The sequence below is a fragment of the Pecten maximus genome, chromosome 4 (genome assembly GCF_902652985.1).
Source record: "Pecten maximus chromosome 4, xPecMax1.1, whole genome shotgun sequence".
NCBI classification, from domain to species: domain Eukaryota; kingdom Metazoa; phylum Mollusca; class Bivalvia; order Pectinida; family Pectinidae; genus Pecten; species Pecten maximus.
Window position 1 is genome coordinate 34947295 of NC_047018.1, and position 21907 is coordinate 34969201.

The window sequence follows — 21907 nt, forward strand, 5'->3', positions numbered from 1 at the left end:
CCTCTGGAACCCCCTACCAGGGCGCTGCCTTGGACCCGCTGGGACCTTTGGCAGCCCCCAGACCCCTCGCCAAAAAACATTCGGCTCGCGCCTACGGCGCTTGCATTATCACTAAATTACTGGACCCCCCCCCCCCCCCCTCCCCTTTCGAAAATCCTGGATCCGCGCCTGGATATTATTCATTCAAAGGTAAAATTTTGGCCTCTGTGCTTCTCGACTGAGAAAGTAATGCGCATGCTATTAATATCTATAGACTTAATCATTTTTTTTTTCATTCACGAAACGCGAAAATCTTGCAGACATTTATCTGGTGAGGGCAGTGAACAACTTCATGGCAAACTTGTACACTCGCATATAAGGTACCATGTCAATGGCTTGTGCATGATTGCGTCTTTAGAATTATTTTCAAGTTCATGAACTTTGAATTTGTTTCTGCGATGGCCGAGTGGTTAAGGTGTCCCGACACTTTATCACTAGCTATCCACTTCGGGTTGCGAGTTCGAAACCCACGCTGGACAGTTGCCTGATACTGACCGTAGGCAGGTGGTTTTTCTCCGGGTACTCCGGCTTTCCGCCACCTCCAAATCCTGACACGTCCTTACAGTAAATGACCCTAACTGTTAAAAACAAACCAAAGTATTTCAAGGTTTTGCCTGAAACGAAAATTTGTGTGATTGTTGGAAGATGTGCTAATTACGTAAGCATTAAAAGTAGTGTCACACGGTACTTCTAAATCTGATAAGCCGGATTACGGGTTCGAGTCGCGCAGGAAGTATTTTTTTTATATATTCCATTTTTTTCCGATATGATACCAACCGTATTTTTTGACATTGACAGAGGTACGAGTTACCTCCCGTGCGCTATGACGATATAATTCCCGCTTCATTTCGGCGAAAACTTCAGCTATTAGATTATAGATTTAGAGATCAACATAAACTCACATCGCCGATAATTCAGGACCTGGTGTCTATATTTCCAGGTTTCCTATATTTGCTTGACGGTCAGAGACGTATAGTCTATAAATGTTTTGTTTGTTTTTCTTTAAATAAAAATAAAATCATATGTAGACATTAGATCATGATTAGACAAAGATGATATAAATTAAATATATACATGTATATTATAAAATAGATATATATAGCTTAGAAACACAAATGACGAAGGAAGACAACTTTATGTATATTTATTGATGCATAAATATACGACCTTATCATCTATGATTTATGTATGATAACTGTCTATAATAAATGGCAATTGAATTATTCATTACTTCAGTTGCATCAATTGCTAATGTGATGGAACGATGACTTGAGCCGTTGGAGTAGAGGATGTGGTGTCTTGCAGCCAATATCAATGTTTACATTAGATTCCCTGCGGAGATATGTAAAGGCTTTTTTTTTCGGAGAGAAACACGAAACTCGGAAATATCTTGAACAATTATCGAATTTAGGTCGGTCTGGTCCTTATAGCTTTCTGGTTACCAGCGCGCGTACAGCGGTTATGCGAAACGCACGCGTGTGCTGAGTGTGTCGGTGGGTGAGGCTGATGGTGGGGTCAACACTGGCTCGATCTAGCTCTACTTGTGCACAAAACTGGGGATTTTAGAAATCAACACAACGTTCGCTTTTTGTAAGTATCGTCATCAATCTGTTTAATATGAAATGTTGTGTCAGTAACAAAACACTGACATTTTGTTGGTATCCTTGTTTGTATTAAGGAATTTGTGTTACATGTATATATCGTCACTATCCATCACAGGGCACTGTGTATCATGGCCCTATCATTATTAACTGTGTAACAATGACATGGTCGGTGTGTATAAGTGTCTTCAACATAGAAATAAATATGCCCCTACTCATTTAGAAAATACAAAAACAAATAGGAAGCTGTATATTGCATGTAGATATACAATATTAAAACGTATCGGCTACCACATAGGAAATATTTCGTTTTTCTTCAAGGGAATTCACAACTAACTGGTTCCATTTGGTGCAGTCAATTAAACATGTCATATTGATTCAGATTTGAAACCTTCATAATATCTTAACCAGTGTGTTTATTGAAAATTTAAATTCAAACTGACATGATGTATGTTATAAGAAATCAACCTGACATCACTTGTATCTGAGCTGTATTCAATGGGTGAACAAATGTAGTGTTAAAACACAGATTAATTTGGTAAGATTTGAAACTGGCATCATTTGTGTAGCGGCTAGCTGAGAGAGGATTTGATGGTGACATATATCAATATTCTCAGTTTCTCCACGACATGGAATTGTTCCACCCATATGGTATGTAAAGATGATAACATTAACAGTATCAGAGCTGTATTGGACATCAGTAATTTGAAGCTGACATCATTCCATGTAGGAGGTATATATTTTTGAAACTGACATCATTTGTGTATGTGCTATATATAGAAGCTCCGAGATTGACATGCTTCTGCTGTACATGTGTCTGAGGCTGCCTTCTGGTAAACAGCAATGGACAGACTTTAAAGTATTGATTGAGTTATTCCATCTGGGCAAGAGTCACAAATATAGTGCTGTGACATCTTCAGCTGATGGGGAGGATACCATTTATTGATGTCCCATGTTCACCAAGATGACATAGGTTAGGGTGTTGTGATATTTGACTAGCTGTAAAATATTTCATTTCTTAAGCTCCCTATAATGTTTGAATATGTTGTTTATCTTCAAAATGAAAATCATATATATAAAATATTTGTAATATATGAGTGTTATTTTATTAAAATCAATACAAATTGTGTATCAAAACAATAAATGAAATTCAGAGAGAACTGTACAAAAAATGAATAGTCATATAATTATAGAGCACATACATTTCTGAAAAGAATTATTTCATTTTTTGTGAAGATTACAGTACAGTAGGTAATATTTGACTGGCTCTATGAAAATGCATGATGCCGCAGTAGGGAAGCAGATTGTCTTGTAGGTGTCCATTCAGCTGTAACTAATTTGTATCCTATAATATACTGTGAATATAAGAATGTTTCCAGAAGCCATAACAGACAGGCTCGTTTATCAGAGTATTGGTGATGGAGTGTACCAGTCTCATATGTTTATATAGGAGGGGGATCGGGGCTGGGGCTCAGAAATAGTTGATAGGGTATAGAGTAGGTGGGGATGTCATGGCCCCTTTCTCTCAACAAATGTACTAGATTTTGACTTTTTACCTTTGATATACAAGGGATAAGAATGAATGCTATGTAGGGAAGGAATGGCGCTTGTAGGGGAGGAATGGTGTTTAAAGGCTGGGGAAGGGTAGGCTTTGAGGGAGAAAGGACAGGGTGAGTCCTTAGGGAAAAGAGGACAGGACGAGGCATGAGGGAGCAGGACAGGGCTTGGCTTTGGGGATATAGGATAGGGGTAGCCTATGGAGGACAGAGGACAGTTCTAAGTCTAGGGGGAGATAGGACAGGGCTAGGTCTTGGAGGATTTGGTTTGGTTTGGTTTTGGAGATGGACGAAATAGCATCAGAGTACCCAGAGAAAAACCATTGACCTATGATCAGTACTCGGCAACTGCCCCACGTCGGTTTCGAACCCGCTACCCAGAGGTGGCGGGCTAGTGATAAAGTGTTGGTACACCTTAACCACTCGACCATCGCGGCCCCCTACCTCTGCCTTGGAGGACACAGGACATGGCTAAACCTTGGAGGAGATAAGACAAGGCTGAGAGGGCAGGACTAGGCCATGGAGGAGAGGACAGCGCTAGGGGTGTAGATTTGGTTTGTTTTATTTAACGTCCTATTAACAGCCAGGGTCATTTAAGGACGTGCCAGGTTTTGGAAGTGGAGGAAAGTCGGAGTATCCGGAGAAAAATCACCGGTCTATGGTCAGTACCTGGCAACTGCCCCACGTAGGTTTCGAACTCGCAACCCAGAGGTGGAGGGCTAGTGATAAAGTGTCGGGACACCTTAACCACTCAGCCACCGCAGCCCCTTGGGGATGTAGATATGCCATGGGGGATAGGGGTGGGGTAAGGCCTTTGGGGTCCCTGAGGGGGATGGGAATATGCCTTAAGAGGGAGAGGATTGCGTTTGGGATTTAAAGAGATGGGATGGAAATAGGCCGCAAAGGCCTTGAGAGAGGGGATGGTGTTAGGCACTCAGAAGGAGAGGATGGGGCTATAGATCTTGTGGGAGAGGAGATGGGCTACACTTTAAATTTGCAAGAGAGAGATGGAGAGAGAGAGATAGGATTAGATAAAGTTAAAGTGGAATGTTGTTTTAAGTCTTCGTTAGGGAGAGGTTGTTTAAAGTTTTAAGATTAAGAGACTAGCTATGGTTATAGGTTTAGACTGAAATGTGAGCTTTGAAAGTTTTAAGATGGCGCCCATGACCAATGTAAATCTCTTTGTTATTGTCAATTTGTACTTGTGTTGGTGAATTAGCATCAACTTGTCAGAAGCGCCAGAGCCATTATCATCTCCTGATGGTTTGGACACTTTGGAGGTGCCAGATACAAGTGTACCTGTCACAAACCATTATCCTTCACTACACTCGCTCTACAAAATGAGATGTAGACTTGCTCAGGTTATTTTTGTTATACATTATCATTACACTTGTCTCATCATTACATGGTTTTAATGAAGCCAAGATAAATGGTTATGAAATACATGTAAATGATGAGTAATAATCGTAAATCGGTTGATAATATAATATTTCAACTTTAATGGAAATTCATATGTGACATATCATAATATATGTATATAATTAGTTTTACGACAAATTTAATAACATAATGTTGTCTTAACTTTAATCTTAAAATTTTGAGAGAAATTTCTAGAGAATTTAACAGTGCTTGTCAGCTGGTTGGCACATTGACTTGACTTAGTGAAATATATTTGCCTAATTAATTGTTATGTGAATGTGAAAAAAATATAATTGAATGCAGTTGGACTTCATCTTCAGAAGTTAAAAAGAGTGAAATATAAGGGAGATAACTCTAATGGGTGAGATCCATGAGTACTCAATCTACATTCTTTGCAGGAATATCAGTAATGTCGCAGTGTTTGATTTTGACATTTGATGTATGGAAATGATAATTACCATTTTATGAGGTATGGGTGCCATCTGGTAAAATTCGACTGAACCATGATTGGGTTTAGATATCAGGTACACATATAGCAATGAATGTTGCAAATTATTAACTGTTTTCAGAATTTGTAATACACATGAAATCTTGTTGTTGTGAAATCAGAAATATTCGGAGTCCTTTCTTAGTCACCTCATTCCACCATCAACTGATCTGTTTATCACTAATTTCTTACAAAATATACATCTTGTTTATCTAGAAGTGTCCAATTAAAGTCAGAATAGCCAGAGTTTGAGTGAAGGATACTATCAGGGCTTCTGTCTTAAATATGGAGTCCGTCAGAAATCTTTCCTGACCTGCTGTTAAGTGCATGAGTTAGTGCTTCTTACAGGGTTTATAGAACATGAGCACCTGGATTGATTTTAGGCTCATAGACTCAATAAATAGATAATTACAAACATACATTGGTTAATACTCGGTAAATTGTTTTGACTACATAATTTCATTGTGCATAAAGTACTACTTCAGATCATTTACTGTGCAACATTATAAGGTCAGTTTATCTATAAAATATCCCCTTCGAACTAGTGGTAAAAATGTTTGTTTGCTGGGTTTACTGCCCTGTGAACAGCCAGGGTCATTTTGAGACGGTCTCACCTTGTAGTAGTTGGTGACTACCTCACTGAACATCACATGCCATCCAGAGCAGTTGGGGTTAAGTGTCTTGCCCAAGGACACAACCACTACAGTACAGACCGGTCCGTATCCCCGTTTCCTGAAAAACACAAACTGATATGGATAGGGAACGTCGAACCACGAACCTGGGATCTTTATCTGAGGTTACATGTATAATGGACAGGTCTGTAACTAACGAGCTATGGCAGTCCTAGGGTGTGGTAAGACTTTCTCTTACCCTGGACAGGGATATCCACAATTTTACTGTGATGTCATACAATTGTTGATAACATGCAAAGAGCATGTGTAGGTTGTCTCAACTCTAGGGTGAGATAGAAAAATCTCACCCTAGGGTTGAGACAATCTACACATGCTCTTTGCATGTAATCATCAATTGTATGACATCACGGCAACAATACCATGATGTCACAGCGACAATACAATGATGTCATGTCAACATTGACTTGCTTTGATGTAACATCAATATTAAATGCATATGAGGTAAACAGAATAAGAGAAAAATAATCAATCACTCCCTTGGAAGTGTGACAGAGGGACTTCATCCCTTGGGGTAAGATTATTAAGCTGCAAAACACTCGACAAGCCTTGTGTTTGGCAAATTAAGAATGTCCCCCCCCCCCCCCCCCCCCCCCCCCCCCCCTCGAGTTGAGATCCCCATTTCTGACCATCCCCATGTGGGTGAAAAAATTTTATTAATTTGATGGTACAGAGAGTTTGAGTGTAATTCACATCTCCATTCTGACCCCCTCCCTATATCCCTTGGTTTCCCCCACACCCACACACTGAGTATACCAGTCATTTGTTAGATGATGGTGATCTGATGTATACAGCATAAACATCCTTCACCTGATATCTGATTCTGTACAGAAGTACTTACCTCTATCTCTGACTGGCTAGATCTCAGAGGAAGAAATTTAATTGTAATATGAAATTTTAAAGACAAAAAGTAGATAAATGTTTTACTTATTTTAAAGTCAATCATATATAACCATACATTGTGATGTACCGGTATGTAAACTGTCTATAGAATATAAAAAAAAAAAATTAAATAAAAATGAAACTTAAAAATTTGATTCCCTAGGGATCTGTGATCTAGTTTTAAATTGACGTATAAGAAAGCAAAATTACAATTTAAATAGGTCATAGTTCTTTCTGATCCTAGATTCAAACTAGGACGAGAAAGCAATATGATAATTTTGATCATTACGGCAGACATCTGTCTGATACTTAATTGCTATTTTAAACAAGGGGGAGATAATCTGATATTATAAAAAAAAAATAGGGGCTGGTAAAGTAACCATTCTGAGTCTGTTCCTCGTATCTGTATTTAGAATTGTTGATATATTCTCAGGAATAGACAATGCTTACCATCAACTTCAGTTTATGATTGTGCTTTCAAAGCTTTTGCCATAACACTGACACAGAATGCCTACAGTACCTTTCATTTTTACAGAATATGCCCATTTTACAGTACCGCACACACAACTATAGCATTTGTTATTTCCAACACTTAAACTCTAGATGAGAGTGGGAATGGTCTGTAGTATCAGGTTTGATAGTGGTATAGTATTTCCTATGATGTAATAGTTTCTTCATCAGAGTATATAATGGTATGCTATGATAAATTGTATTTCAAAGCCCACCACAAGTAACATGAGCTTACCATAAAAGGTTTGTGTGAGCTTCTGACAAAATGACATTTAAGCCACTGCTAAGTTAGCAAAAGAGGAAAAAAAAATCAATTTTTTGTATACATTGATTGTATACAGGTTAAGTATGGGGGTGAGGGATGTTGCGAATTTCTGGTTTCCCAAGACCAGATCTATTTCCTGAGAGAATGCCCATGATCTCCTGGCCTGATTAGCTCTTTGGACACACCCGATTTCTAGTGTGTTTTAGTTCAGCAGGGGTCTTTAGTTCCCAGACTAACACCCAGGACAGGACAGAGCTGTTTGGCGAAGTCCAGAAAAAAAGTGGGATACATTCCATTTAACCAGTCAATTTTAGAGTAAATAAATTAGGGGTGTATTAATGTATTCTGGTATTTTACACCCAAAAGAATTTCTTTTCATTCAAAATACTAGCATCGTTTCTTTATAATGAGTGCACAGCAAACTAGCAAAACTTCTGAAGCAAATGTGTTATGGATGGAAAGATGGATGGCCAGACAAAATATATACTGGTACAATACTTTTTGCCTCAGACACTTCTAGTGGTGGCATTATAAAATACGATTAACAGGGTGGCCCTTTTATCTAGCTGGAGGTCGTTGAACCCCAGTACTTTTATTAAGATATTTACAAGAATTAACATTCCCTTTCAATAAAAGTAGCTGATCTGTTTCATTATAGGGTTGGCCGTAACAGTGGGAGTGTAGCCCTTAACAGACACATGGTACTAGGGAAGTCTGTTGCCATTTTTAATCTGTTAATGAACCACAATTTAATTAAGAGATGTGAATGGACTGAACTATACACCTGTTGATCTGCTGTCTGTACTTTTATTAAGGTGAACACTTACTGTGTGATTATAGACTAAGAACAGAAATTAGGGACTGACTCCACTGACAAAAAAATAGTTTTCTTCTACTTTCCCCTCCAATTACTGTAAAACAACATAATCCATCAGTTCACCATCATTTATAACCAATCCAAATCTAATTTAAATGATAAAAAGCAATAAATTATCAGGATGGTCAAGTGTCAGCATCAGTATCATTGTCTGTACTTAAGTGTAACACTTACTGTGTGATTATAGACTAAGAACAGAAATTAGGGATAAGGACTGACTCCACTGACAAAAAATAGTTTTCTTCTACTTTCCCCTCCAATTACTGTAAAACAACATAATCTATCAGTTCACCATCATTTATAACCAATCCAAATCTAATTTAAATGATTAAAAGCAATAAATTATCAGGATGGTCAAGTGTCAGCATCAGTATCATTGTCTGTACTTAAGCGTACTACAGTCCCCCCCCCACCCCCCATAAAAGATTTTTAAGAACACATGCCTATGGAATCATTAATTGTGCCTTTGTGTCTAATGACGTTGATTGTTAGGCCATGAAGAACTGTTTTAATTATCCATTCCATGGTTAATTATTCTTAAAATTATTCAAATTAACATACAATGTACTAATCTACATTTTAAAAGACACTTGCTTATATTGAAAGTATTTTAAATTGAAAATTTCATCTTTTATCGATCTGTACATTTCTCTCTGCATGGTTCATATATCCCCTAGTACAGAACTCTACAAGGTATGCTATCCCCTTACGTAGAACTCTTGTCGCCTATAAAATGTACTTTAATGCTTCCATAAAGTTGATGAGGTGGTTGTTTGTGGTTAAGATCATTTCTGTATATCTAATCAGTTTGAGGAGTTATCTGATTCCTATCATGACTCATGGTGCTTCCACCGATAAACGGTGTTGTATTTGTGGTCCTCTCTCTGTTCCATCAGAGAATTATAATCTTTTTGCCTAAGATAGTAGATGGAACCAACGTGGACTGTTGTATATTGGTACGAAGAATGAAGTAGTGTTAAACTGTTGACTTGGCCCCAACCACACTCTTAAATATATTCTTTATATTCAGGTAGGCCTGTATGTCACTTGTAGTTGTTTCAAATCTTTGTGTGTCATCCTTTGTCCATACTACAGTATTTAAAAGTATAATAAATCACAACTATTAATGAGGTTAACAGTAATATATCAGTGGGCATACAGCATAATTTAACGTTCAGAAATTATGCTAGCTCTGAAAAATTATGATTAATACCTCACAGTTTAGAATAAACCTCTGATTTGCAGGGGATCATAATTTTTGCTTTTTCATGAATCTTTGGCGTGGTTGCGAACATTTGATCCATGAAATAATAAGACAACGGAAAACAATATTCACAAAATAAACTGAATGTGTTAAAAAATTTGTTATTTGACATCAGAGCAAATTAGATATGGTGTTATAACCAGATGGCGAAGTTTTGATTTGTTGAAATTTAATTATTTTTCATTTTAAGTAAAACTTAAAGTAAAATTAAGTAAAATGTTTGATCCACGAAAATAACTGGAATTTCAGCAGTGTCTAGATGAGGATTCAATAAACTCCAGATCTCAATCTTCTAGCTGTGAGGATACATGTTCATGTATATATATTTGCACATCAACTGTAACTTGAGCAAACATAAGGAAAGCCTTTAGTTTTGATATTTGTTATGGCTTCATTGCACTGCGCTTCTTCTGTTACACTAAAAATAAAACAAATCTTCCTGGTCTCTGTTTCATCAAACTATTTATTGGACAAGAAACTGTATGTATGGTAATAAGCCCACCCATATTTATATTCTTCGGTAGAATTACATGTACCACCAATTACTATTTCATTGTCTTTTAAGAATTAAACCAAATCAGTGAGCTTGAGCCAGACGTTGATATCTTCACCCCCCCCCCCCCCCCCCCCCCCCCCCTTCTCCCTTCTCCTCACTCCCGACAGACTTATTACAGGATAAATAAGATTGAAAGACAAACAACAACATTAACAGGTTTCAGTTTATGTAGCAGGTTACTTGTATCTCTCTTTTGATGTGATTCCTATAGATTCTGCTGAAGGTGAGGTTTTCTGACGATCTCTCATCACTAAGGCTGATGAGGGATATAAAACCTACGTGCCATGGGAGGTAGACTATGATTTTTTTGGCAGGATTGAGACAAAGCCTGAAGTGATCTCGAGGAAAGGCCGACTTGTTGCACATTACGACAGGTTGCTAATGAAATGTACAAACATAGCGCTAAGCAATGGAGACAAATGTCTTCTACAGCTAACCAATTGTCCACAATATTTTGGTCCAAAACTCTTGAATATTGTTCAAGTGCTGAAGCCGACACAACTGCTGGGTTTGTTTTACACAGGAATGTCACATACATGCCAAGAATGTCTCACTTTCACAGACCAATCAGAATGTGTTTAACCAGAAACTGGCATTGTTCTCTGGTAAAGGTATCTGAAGGAGGTGATGTAAATTACAGAAACACTCTTGTGTGATAATGTGTCAGAGGTATTTATGTATGTTTCCTGATCGGATAGCAACATCAACATGCACAAGGGGAATATTCTTTTGTAATAATGTTCTTAACTATCGGCCATTTTGTGTTTTTGTAAAAGAGATTGTACACACCCACTTTTAGTGGTAGGAACCAGGGCCTTTTTAATCTTACAACACTTACAAATGTATTAGTTCTTTTTTCAAAATGAATGCAAAAAATGAGTTATTCTGTGGCCTTAGATTCTGTGATATTTGCTATAGTGTTATTGACCTAATTGTTTCTTTGATCGTCCTCCAGGGAATGCACAAATGATACTGACGAAGTCAAAAAGAAAGTAGATGTTTTATTCCCTGGCAGTACAGATATATCTGCTCATTGCTTTACTGTTTCTGCATGATTCCACTGTTTATTGTTGTCTCCTGTTTATCAGGCACTGCCAACACAATAAAGTCAATCGGTACAGAACTGTTGGGTTTGATTTACATTACGGCTATCTATGGTCATGTCTTCATTGCTGATCAAAGTTTTGATCATCCGGTAGCTTCGTCTGGTTCCATCCTGCAGGCTTTAACTGGTTTTTCCTGCCACAGATATATTGTGCAATTATGCAATGTGATGTGTATGTGTGTTTACCAAAGCTGTGGAAGGTTGCACAATGGTACAATGTGTGTTTACCAAAGCTGTGGAAGGTTGCACAATGGTACAATGTGTGTTTACCAAAGCTGTGGAAGGTTGCACAATGGTACAATGTGTGTTTACCAAAGCTGTGGAAGGTTGCACAATGGTACAATGTGTGTTTACCAAAGCTGTGGAAGGTTGCACAATGGTACAATGTGTGTTTACCAAAGCTGTGGAAGGTTGCACAATGGTACAATGTGTGTTTACCAAAGCTGTGGAAGGTTGCACAATGGTACAATGTGTGTTTACCAAAGCTAGGGAAAGGTTACACAATGGTACAATGTGTGTTTACCAAAGCTGTGGAAGGTTGCACAATGGTACAATGTGTGTTTACCAAAGCTGTGGAAGGTTGCACAATGGTACAATGTGTGTTTACCAAAGCTGTGGAAGGTTACACAATGGTACAATGTGTGTTTACCAAAGCTGTGGAAGGTTGCACAATGGTACAATGTGTGTTTACCAAAGCTAGGGAAAGGTTACACTATGGTACAATGTGTGTTTACCAAAGCTGCAGAAAGGTTACACAATGGTACAATGTGTGTTTACCAAAGCTGTGGAAGGTTACACAATGGTACAATTTGTACTACTAATGCTTGGTAGGGATTGCATAGCCGCAATACATATAATTTCTATTCTATAAAGTATGTTTACCAATGTTTAGGGAAAAGCTGCACAGTTGTACCTATATTTGTCAGTGACTGAAGAAATCTTTCAGTACTTCTATTTATAACCAGGAAGTATTGATATGGACAGCGAAGAAGATTGGCCTCTCAAGATATATGTCTGATCACACGAGTTGTCTGAGCCAGACACACCTATTTGTGTTCTTTACAAAAGAAGTTATTGGTTGAAAGTATATTGAGAATTTTTAGGGTAATCTCGCACTTGAATTTTATCAACAATCCTTTAATTTAAAAAGGAAACTCTATAAAGTTTCCATATGGAAGCATGATAGGATTTAAGAAAAATTCCTTGAATAAGATTTTCCCCTTAAATTATTTATTTCAATGGATACATTTTTGGTCTGCACTGTAAATTGCTTATATATGTAGTAATATCATTGGAGTGCTTTAAGATAAATGATTTAAGGGAAAAATCTAAGGAAATTAAATCCAAATGTTGGGTTAAGGGGATTTTATTAAGCCATTGGCCTACAGCTATAGTTTTATATAGGTCCAAATACACTTATACATTGATTTGAAATTTGCAGAATCTAAAAGTGCAAATTAAATGAAGTATTCTGTGTTATATGATAACAAGTTCTGTATTATGGCCGACATGCCAATAATGTAAATACTCCGCTATCTGTCGGTGATATAAATATTACTGTTTCTTCTGCTGTATCTATATGACTATGGTATATCCTGTACTACAATATCTCTCTCAAATTCTGCTACAAAAATTTACATTGCAGCACACACACACATCAACATCCATAGCTCCAGGGCTTTTCCTGATATCTCCAGATAGCAACCTCGGCAATCACAATTTAATGGTGTTTTAGTCAGATTAATTCAGTTCTGAAACATGGCACATTTGGAGATGAGAATTTTAATGAATATATCCCAGGAATTTAATGGAGATTCTCCATGACCTAACCACATAGGGTTAATTCAGTCTGATGGTAGGTTATAAAATCCTATATTTTTATCTCTGGAAAAGATTTTATATACCTCAGCAGGGTGTTTGCTTGTGCTGGTAAGTTTTTCAGGATTGAGATACTTGAGTTTGAAGTGAGAGATAAACTTGTTGGATCTGTCAATGTGCGTGTATCTTTCATTGAATGGCCACACTTCCCTGGTAGTATCCAGTGGGGATGCTGAGGAGGCACACGTGTAGTAGGATTTTCAAGTATAATCTATCGACTATTGGTTACATGACTACGAGTTCTCACTTACACCAGTCGACAAAGAGGTAAGTCATGAAGTTTTGAAAACTTTTCTGAGATTTATAACATATTCATTATTTCATCTGAATAATATTCATTCATGATAATGTACAGTAATATACTCAAAGATGCATTCTTGTAATGGTACTCGGGAACCTCACCTGAATAGGCTTTCAGTGTTTGGTGTGAAAACATTGATATATCATTTTAAGTTTGCTGATGCCATCAAATTCCAGACCTTAATGATGATGTTACAAGTTAATTGATAGACTTTTAACTGGACATATGACATGGTTTGTAATAATAATTAACCAAAGGGTGTATATATATAGATAATAAATTGTTTTTATCGTTACGGACGAATTATAAAAGTAAAATAAAAAAAACCAACTCTCCATTAGCGCTTTCGTCGCGTCATGGCGACTCTTCAGAATGATTTTGAAAATCATTCTGAAGAGTCGCCATGATGCGACGAAAGCACTAACCATTCTGAAGAGTCGCCATGACGCGACGAAAGCGCTAACGGAGATTTTTTTTTTTTTTTTAAATTTTACTTATATATATATATATATATTACAATACTGTATTCTGTATATATTATAACATGCCTGTAATGCAGACCTGTTTTGAGGAGGAAATTCAGGATTAATTCTAAACAGGGACATTGTTGTTTATCATCCAACTGATAGAAGCAATGTTGACGTTGTTTTTTACTGAAGTTGGAAATTTGTTTCTAAATGGAGATGGTTAATGTCTGACTTTTCTGCTCCAACATCCCTGTTGGTATGTTTTCCCTTTAAGTGCATTGCAAGTTGTTAAGAGACCTGTCAAAAAAATATAAAAAAATGTAGGTTTAAAATACATTGGTTATGTTTTAAAGGGTTACTTTGGATATTGGTTGTTGAGGTCTGGTGTAACCCATTGTTGAGGTCTGGTGTAACCCATTGTTGAGGTCTGGTGTAACCCATTGTTGGGGTCTGGTGTTACCCATTGTTGAGGTCTGGTGTAACCCATTGTTGAGGTCTGGTGTTACCCATTGTGGAGGTCTGGTGTAATCCATTGTTGAGGTCTGATGTAACCCATTGTTGAGGTCTGGTGTTACCCATTGTTGAGGTCTGGTGTTACCCATTGTTGAGGTCTGGTGTTACCCATTGTTGAGGTCTGGTGTAACCCATTGTTGAGGTCTGGTGTTACCCATTGTTGAGGTCTGGTGTAACCCATTGTTGAGGTCTGGTGTAACACCTTGTTGAGGTCTGGTGTAACCCATTGTTGAGGTCTGGTGTTACCCATGGTTGAAGTCTGGTGTAACCCATTGTTGAGGTCAGGTGTAACCCATTGTTGAGGTCTGGTGTTACCCATTGTTGAGGTCTGGTGTTACCCATTGTTCAGGTCTGGTGTAATCCATTGTTGAGATCTGGTGTTACCCATTGTTGGGGTCTGGTGTAACCCATTGTTGAGGTCTGGTGTTACCCATTGTTGGGGTCTGATGTAACCCATTGTTGAGGTCTGGTGTTACCCATTGTTGAGGTCTGGTGTAACCCATTGTTGAGGTCTGGTGTAACCCATTGTTGAGATCTGGTGTTACCCATTGTTGAGGTATGATGTAATCCATTGTTGAGGTCTGGTGTAATCCATTGTTGAGGTCTGGTGTAACTCATTGTTGAGGTCAGGTGTAATGCATTGTTGAGATCTGGTGTAACCCATTGTTGAGGTATGGTGTAACCCATTGTTGAGGTCTGGTGTAACCCATTGTTGAGGTCTGGTGTAACCCATTGTTGAGGTCTGGTGTAACCCATTGTTGAGGTCTGGTGTAACCCATTGTTGAGGTCTGGTGTAATCCATTGTTGAGGTCTGGTGTAACCCATTGTTGAGGTCTGGTGTAACCCATTGTTGAGGTCTGGTGTAACCCATTGTTGAGGTCTGGTGTAATCCATTGTTGAGGTCTGGATGTAACCCATTGTTGAGGTCTGGTGTAATCCATTGTTGAGGTCTGGTGTAACCCATTGTTGAGGTCTGGTGTAACCCATTGTTGAGGTCTGGTGTAACCCATTGTTGAGGTCTGGTGTACCCATTGTTGAGGTCTGGTATAACCCATTGTTGAGGTCTGGTGTAACCCATTGTTGAGGTCTGGTGTAACCCATTGTTGAGGTCTGGTGTAATCCATTGTTGAGGCCTGGTGTAACCCATTGTTGAGGTCTGGTGTAATCCATCGTTGAGGTCTGGTGTAATCCATTGTTCAGGTCTGGTGTAACCATTGTTCAGGTCTGGTATAACCCTTGTTGAGGTCTGGTGTAACCCATTGTTCAGGTCCGGTGTAACCCATTGTTCAGATCTAGTATAACCCTTTATTCAAGTCTAGTGTAACCCATTGTTTTAATGCATAACTGAATTTAAACACATTTGCATGACAATGTATTGACATGCCAACAAAAGAAGACAATACATGTATATACAGAAATACAGAAATGCTATTAGCATAATCTTGATTTAGCAAAAATCGCTAAAATAAGATTACTACTAAAAGATGTACAATTACAGTAGATATACCACATTAATTTCTGCTTGGTAATAGTTATACATATATAGTCATGTTCCTTATGTCCAGTTGTCCTCATCTCTTCCTGGTTGTACCAATACAGGCATACGCCATGCATCAAATAACTTAGTGTGTATATTGTTACACAGAATTGGAATTTATAAACAATGCCATGTTATAAAATTGTTTGCTGGGTGTTACCCAACACCTAGGAGTGTGCACTTCCGAATTAATAAGTGGTTCTCCACCTAATGTACTTCAAAATTCTTACTTCCCTGAAGTAGTTTAAATAATAGTAAACAAAATGTCCCACTTTCACCACTAACATGTTACTCAGGCTACATCGTCCTACTGGGAATACAGTGTACCATAAATACTAAATCTTCAGTCTGAAGTACGGTGCTGCTTTGGGAATTCTTACAGCGGAAAGAGGGAGGGCAGGAAGAGTTCCATTTGCTGGTCCAAACCAAGACTCTAAAAATATACCAAGCACAGGAAGCATAAACCATAGACCAGTATTTATCTCGGATATTTTATCTCTTAGATTTGTAAACATCCTATCTGCTTGAGCCACCTTCTCACAAAGTGACTGTTCCCATTGAATCAGGAAATTAGTTCCACTCAAAATAATCTCTAATTACATTTTGTGTTATCATTATATCACTGTATAACTGTATACAGGAAACTTTTACTATTTGACCTTTTTTTTTTTACTCCTTGTAATAAGATATTTAATGATAGAAAATATTACCTAGCATATACGCCACAGTATATATTTAATAAGCAAATATGAAAAGCCGATTACCATAGGACAAACATGGATCTTACTAGTGAATATTTTACTGAATTTGTTGGGGGTATTTAGTACAAGTCGATTAGCCTTGGTTTTGATGTTATTTACGAAGATTTTAAACTTGGTCATGGTATTAGCATTAGACGTTTTATTTTTTTATTGACATGTACCAGAGCATTTTAATATGCATTGTATGAATTTTTCACTATTAGCTTATTGAATAGTTACAATATTTCCGTACAAATGTTCTGTTTGCATGACAAGACATGCTTTGTTGGCCTCTATAAAAATCATTCGTGCTGTACATTGCAATGAGCATTTTTATAAAATGGCCACCTGAGCCTAATGGATGCTTTGCATGCTGGAGATCAAAATATTTCAATATGTGCACAATGCTGTCAATCTAAGGGAACCAGTCTTAGTATATGGCATGTAGCTCTGTCATTTTATAATGATAACATGCAAATTTAGCTGCGTGTCTAAAGCTTGCACATGTACATTCAGCATTTGGTTGACATTTTGAAGCCTCAGTGGATCTTTCGCTAAGGACACCTTGAGATATTGAGGCCATGTACAAGCTCAGAGACTCAGAGTAGAGAATAACAAATTTATGCTGTAAACCAACTTTCTATCACTTGCGATATACTTTCCCCGAATTTCAGATGAAGGACAAATTCACAAAAGTTAATTACCACAGAGATAAGGATGACTCACTTTATAATGAATACTGTACAGTGGTGATACTACGGGGGAAGTACTTGTAAATGAAACTATTGTGTAAGGTGAAAGTACAAGTGGTGTCTTCCTAAATATCACTGTGTCTTACTATAAGAGGTGGTGTCTGGTGTCTTCCATATTATCATTGTGTCTTACTACATGAGGTGGTGTCTTCCTACTTGAGGTGGTGTCTTCCTACTTGAGGTGGTGTCTTACTACTTGAGGTGGTGTCTTCCTACTTGAGGTGGTGTCTTCCTACTTGAGGTGGTGTCTTCCTACATGAGGTGTTGTCTTCCTACATGAGGTGGTGCCTTCCAACATGAGGTGGTGCCTTCCAACATGAGGTGGTGTCTTCCTACTTGGGGTGGTGTCTTCCTACTTGAGGTGGTGTCTTCCTACTTGAGGTGGTGTCTTCCTACTTGAGGTGGTGTCTTCCTACATGAGGTGGTGTTTTCCTACATGATGTGGTGTCTTCCTACATGAGGTGGTGTCTTCCTACTTGAGGTGGTGTCTTCCTACATGAGGTGGTGTCTTCCTACATGATATAGTGTCTTCTTACATGAAGCGATGTCTTCCTACATGAAGTGGTGTCTTCCTACATTATGTGGTGTCTTCCTACTTGAGGTGGTGTCTTCCTACTTGAGGTGGTGTCTTCCTACATAAAGTGGTGTCTTCCTACATGAAGTGGTGTCTTCCTACATTATGTGGTGTCTTCCTACTTGAGGTGGTGTCTTCCTACTTGAGGTGGTGTCTTCCTACTTGAGGTGGTGTCTTCCTACATGAGGTGGTGTCTTCCTACTTGAGGTGGTGTTTTCCTACATGATGTGGTGTCTTCCTACATGAGGTGGTGTCTTCCTACATGAGGTGGTGTTTTCCTACATGAGGTGGTGTTTTCCTACATGAGGTGGTGTCTTCCTACATATGGTGGTGTCTTCCTACATGAGGTGGTGTCTTCCTACATCATGTGGTGTCTTCCTACATGAAGTGGTGTCTTCCTACATGAGGTGGTGTTTTCCTACATGAGGTGGTGTCTTCCTACATGAGGTGGTGTCTTCCTACATGAGGTGATGACTTCCTACATGAGGTGGTGTCTTTCTACTTGAGGTGGTGTCTTCCTACATGATGTGGTGTCTTCCTACATGAGGTGGTGTCTTCCTACATGAGGTGGTGTTTTGCTACATGAGGTAGTGTCTTCCTACATGAGGTGGTGTCTTCCTACATGATGTGGTGTCTTCCTACATGAGGTGGTGTCTTCCTACACGATGTGATGTCTTCCTACATGAGGTGATGTTTTCCTACTTGAGGTGGTGTCTTACTACTTGAGGTTATGTCTTCCTACTTGAGGTGGTGTCTTCCTACATGAGGTGGTGTCTTCCTACATGAGGTGGTGCCTTCCAACATGAGGTGGTGCCTTCCAACATGAGGTGGTGCTTTCTACATGAAGTGGTGTCTTCCTACATGAGGTGGTGTCTTCCTACTTGAGGTGGTGTCTTCCTACTTGAGGTGGTGTCTTCCTACTTGAGGTGGTGTCTTCCTACTTGAGGTGGTGTCTTCCTACTTGAGTAGGTGTCTTCCTAAATGAGGTGGTGTCTTCCTACATGATGTGGTGTCTTCTTACTTGAGGTGGTGTCTTCCTACTTGAGGTGGTGTCTTCCTACATGAGGTGGTGTCTTCCTACTTGAGGTGGTGTCTTCCTACATGAGGTGGTGTCTTCCTACATGAGGTGGTGTCTTCCTACTTGAGGTGGTGTCTTCCTACATGAGGTGGTGTCTTCCTACATGAGGTGGTGTCTTCCTACTTGAGGTGGTGTCTTCCTACTTGAGGTGGTGTCTTCCTACATGAGGTGGTGTCTTCCTACATGAGGTGGTGTCTTCCTACATGATATAGTGTCTTCTTACATGAAGCGATGTCTTCCTACATGAAGTGGTGTCTTCCTACATAAAGTAGTGTCTTCCTACATGAAGTGGTGTCTTCCTACATTATGTGGTGTCTTCCTACTTGAGGTGGTGTCTTCCTACTTGAGGTGGTGTCTTCCTACTTGAGGTGGTTTCTTCCTACATGAGGTGGTGTCTTCCTACTTGAGGTGGTGTTTTCCTACATGATGTGGTGTCTTCCTACATGAGGTGGTGTCTTCCTACATGAGGTGGTGTTTTCCTACATGAGGTGGTGTTTTCCTACATGAGGTGGTGTCTTCCTACATATGGTGGTGTCTTCCTACATGAGGTGGTGTCTTCCTACATGATGTGGTGTCTTCCTACATGAAGTGGTGTCTTCCTACATGAGGTGGTGTTTTCCTACATGAGGTGGTGTCTTCCTACATGATGTGGTGTCTTCCTACATGAGGTGATGACTTCCTACATGAGGTGGTGTCTTCCTACTTGAGGTGGTGTCTTCCTACATGATGTGGTGTCTTCCTACATGAGGTGGTGTTTTCCTACATGAGGTGGTGTCTTCCTACATGAGGTGGTGTCTTCCTACATGATGTGGTGTCTTCCTACATGAGGTGGTGTCTTCCTACTTGAGGTGGTGACTTCCTACATGATGTGGTGTCTTCCTACATGATGTGGTGTCTTCCTACATGAGGTGGTGTCTTCCTACTTGAGGTGGTGTCTTCCTACATGATGTGGTGTCTTCCTACTTGAGGTGGTGACTTCCTATGTGATGTGGTGTCTTCCTACATGATGTGGTGTCTTCCTACATGAGGTGGTGTCTTCCTTTTTGAGGTGGTGCCTTCCAACATGAGGTGGTGCTTTCTACATGAAGTGGTGCCTTCCTACACAATGTTTGGCTTGGTGGTACCTTTTGTAGATTTTGTGGTTTGTTCCCAGATTTGTACAATGTAGTTGTTATAGGTTCTGTGGTTTTGTTCTTGCACTATATGTACGCCTGTGGTTTTATGACTGTGTTGGCCAGTACACCATTACTAGACAGACAGACAGTTGTTGCAGAAACCTCCGCCCATGTTGAATGCTGCAGAGAACTGTTGCTGATGCTTCAGATGCTTGGATGTTGATGTAGATTACAACACTAAGGAAGTTGTTATACATAGTTCTGGATTAACTATTAGAGTCTGCGTGTTAAGTAAATAGACGGAATTCAATTTGAAAGTGACTACTACAGCTTTTTGATGAGTACAATTTATGATAACATATTTGTATCAATAACAATATTTTCACCATTAGATTTATAAATGAATACCAATTAAGTGAGAGAGTTTTGATCCCCACACTGATTATATATGATAAACACCACAGTAAAGGGGTGGGGTAGGGGGTGGGTGGGGGTGGGGTGTGTGTGCTTTGTGCATCTGTGCCTTTGTCTGTCAATCCATCCCTGTTTTCTATCCTGTCTGTCCATCCATCCCTGTATATATCTGAGTGGAAGATATCTGATGAACCCATCAATAGATAGGACTCACACTCACACCTTAGTGACTAAACATTAAGATCTATATATGAATGAATATTGGTGGTCATCAGTCAAGGTCAAAGGTCAAAGGTTTTAAGAATTAAAAAGTTCAAAATTTATTTAAATGGAGATAGGATGTAGACAGACCTAATTATCTTACCAAGATCCATGTTATAATTTCAGTAGGTTACCTCACTACTGGAATAGAGTATACTTGTAGATATAATTACTGGAGTAGTGCACTACTCTGTAACACATGGATTTCCATTAATATATAATTACCCACATGTAGCTTTACACTACGACCTTCTCCATGTCTGTCCCTTTCTCATTACACCGTACTTTATAATCAACAGGGTAATTAATGACCTTTAATCTGTCAATAAAAAGAATATTGTAGATATTACTGACTTAGACCAATATTGAATTATTAATGACCTTGGCCAATATTGAATTATCACTGACCTTGACCTATGTAAATCATTAGTGACCTTGATAAAAATTGATTACTTTGAATGTGATCTAGGTTGATATTGACCTAATCAATAACCTCTAAATACTGACCTTGATCAATTATACTGACTTTGATTATGATAATTATTCTGACCATGAATAATTGTACTGACCTTGATTAATTACATTGACCTTGATTAGTTACACTGACCTTGAATAATTACATTGACCTAAATTAATTATACTGACCTTGATTAATTATACTGACCTTGATTAATCATACCGACCTTGACAATTACTTTATAACACTCACTTTTGATAACACTTGACATGATGTACTAACCTTGATAATTTTAACAATAATTTAGACAACCTTGACCTTGAAAAAGAACAACACTGACATGAAGGTCAAATTATTGGGAGATCATATACTCACATAGGCAGCAACTAAAGATAACATTCTTGACAGGTTACCTATATTAGCTTGATTTTGGTCAAGATCTTATTGTGTTGCTGAATTTTGAATGATAAATGTGTACCTAGACGAGAGCAAACTATGGATTTAGAATGAAATAGTAGTGTACTTAGACTATATAGAGCAAGCTATAAATTTGGAATATTTTGTTAGTCG

The 21907-nt window shown here is 38.6% G+C and overlaps 1 protein-coding gene across 9 annotated transcripts in view; it reads left to right on the forward strand.

Moving 5' to 3' along the window:
* Positions 1-1487: 1487 nt before the first annotated feature.
* LOC117325939 (band 4.1-like protein 3) overlaps positions 1488-21907 on the forward strand; it is a 145611-nt gene continuing 125191 nt past the window's right edge. For 6 of the 9 annotated variants that reach the window (XM_033882457.1, XM_033882465.1, XM_033882458.1 and 3 more), the window contains exon 1: positions 1489-1629. The gene's annotated coding sequence lies outside the window, so the exon portion shown is untranslated. Of the gene's footprint in view, positions 1630-21907 lie in introns of all 9 variants that reach the window. The other 3 variants (XM_033882467.1, XM_033882468.1, XM_033882460.1) reach the window with 2 other exon arrangements.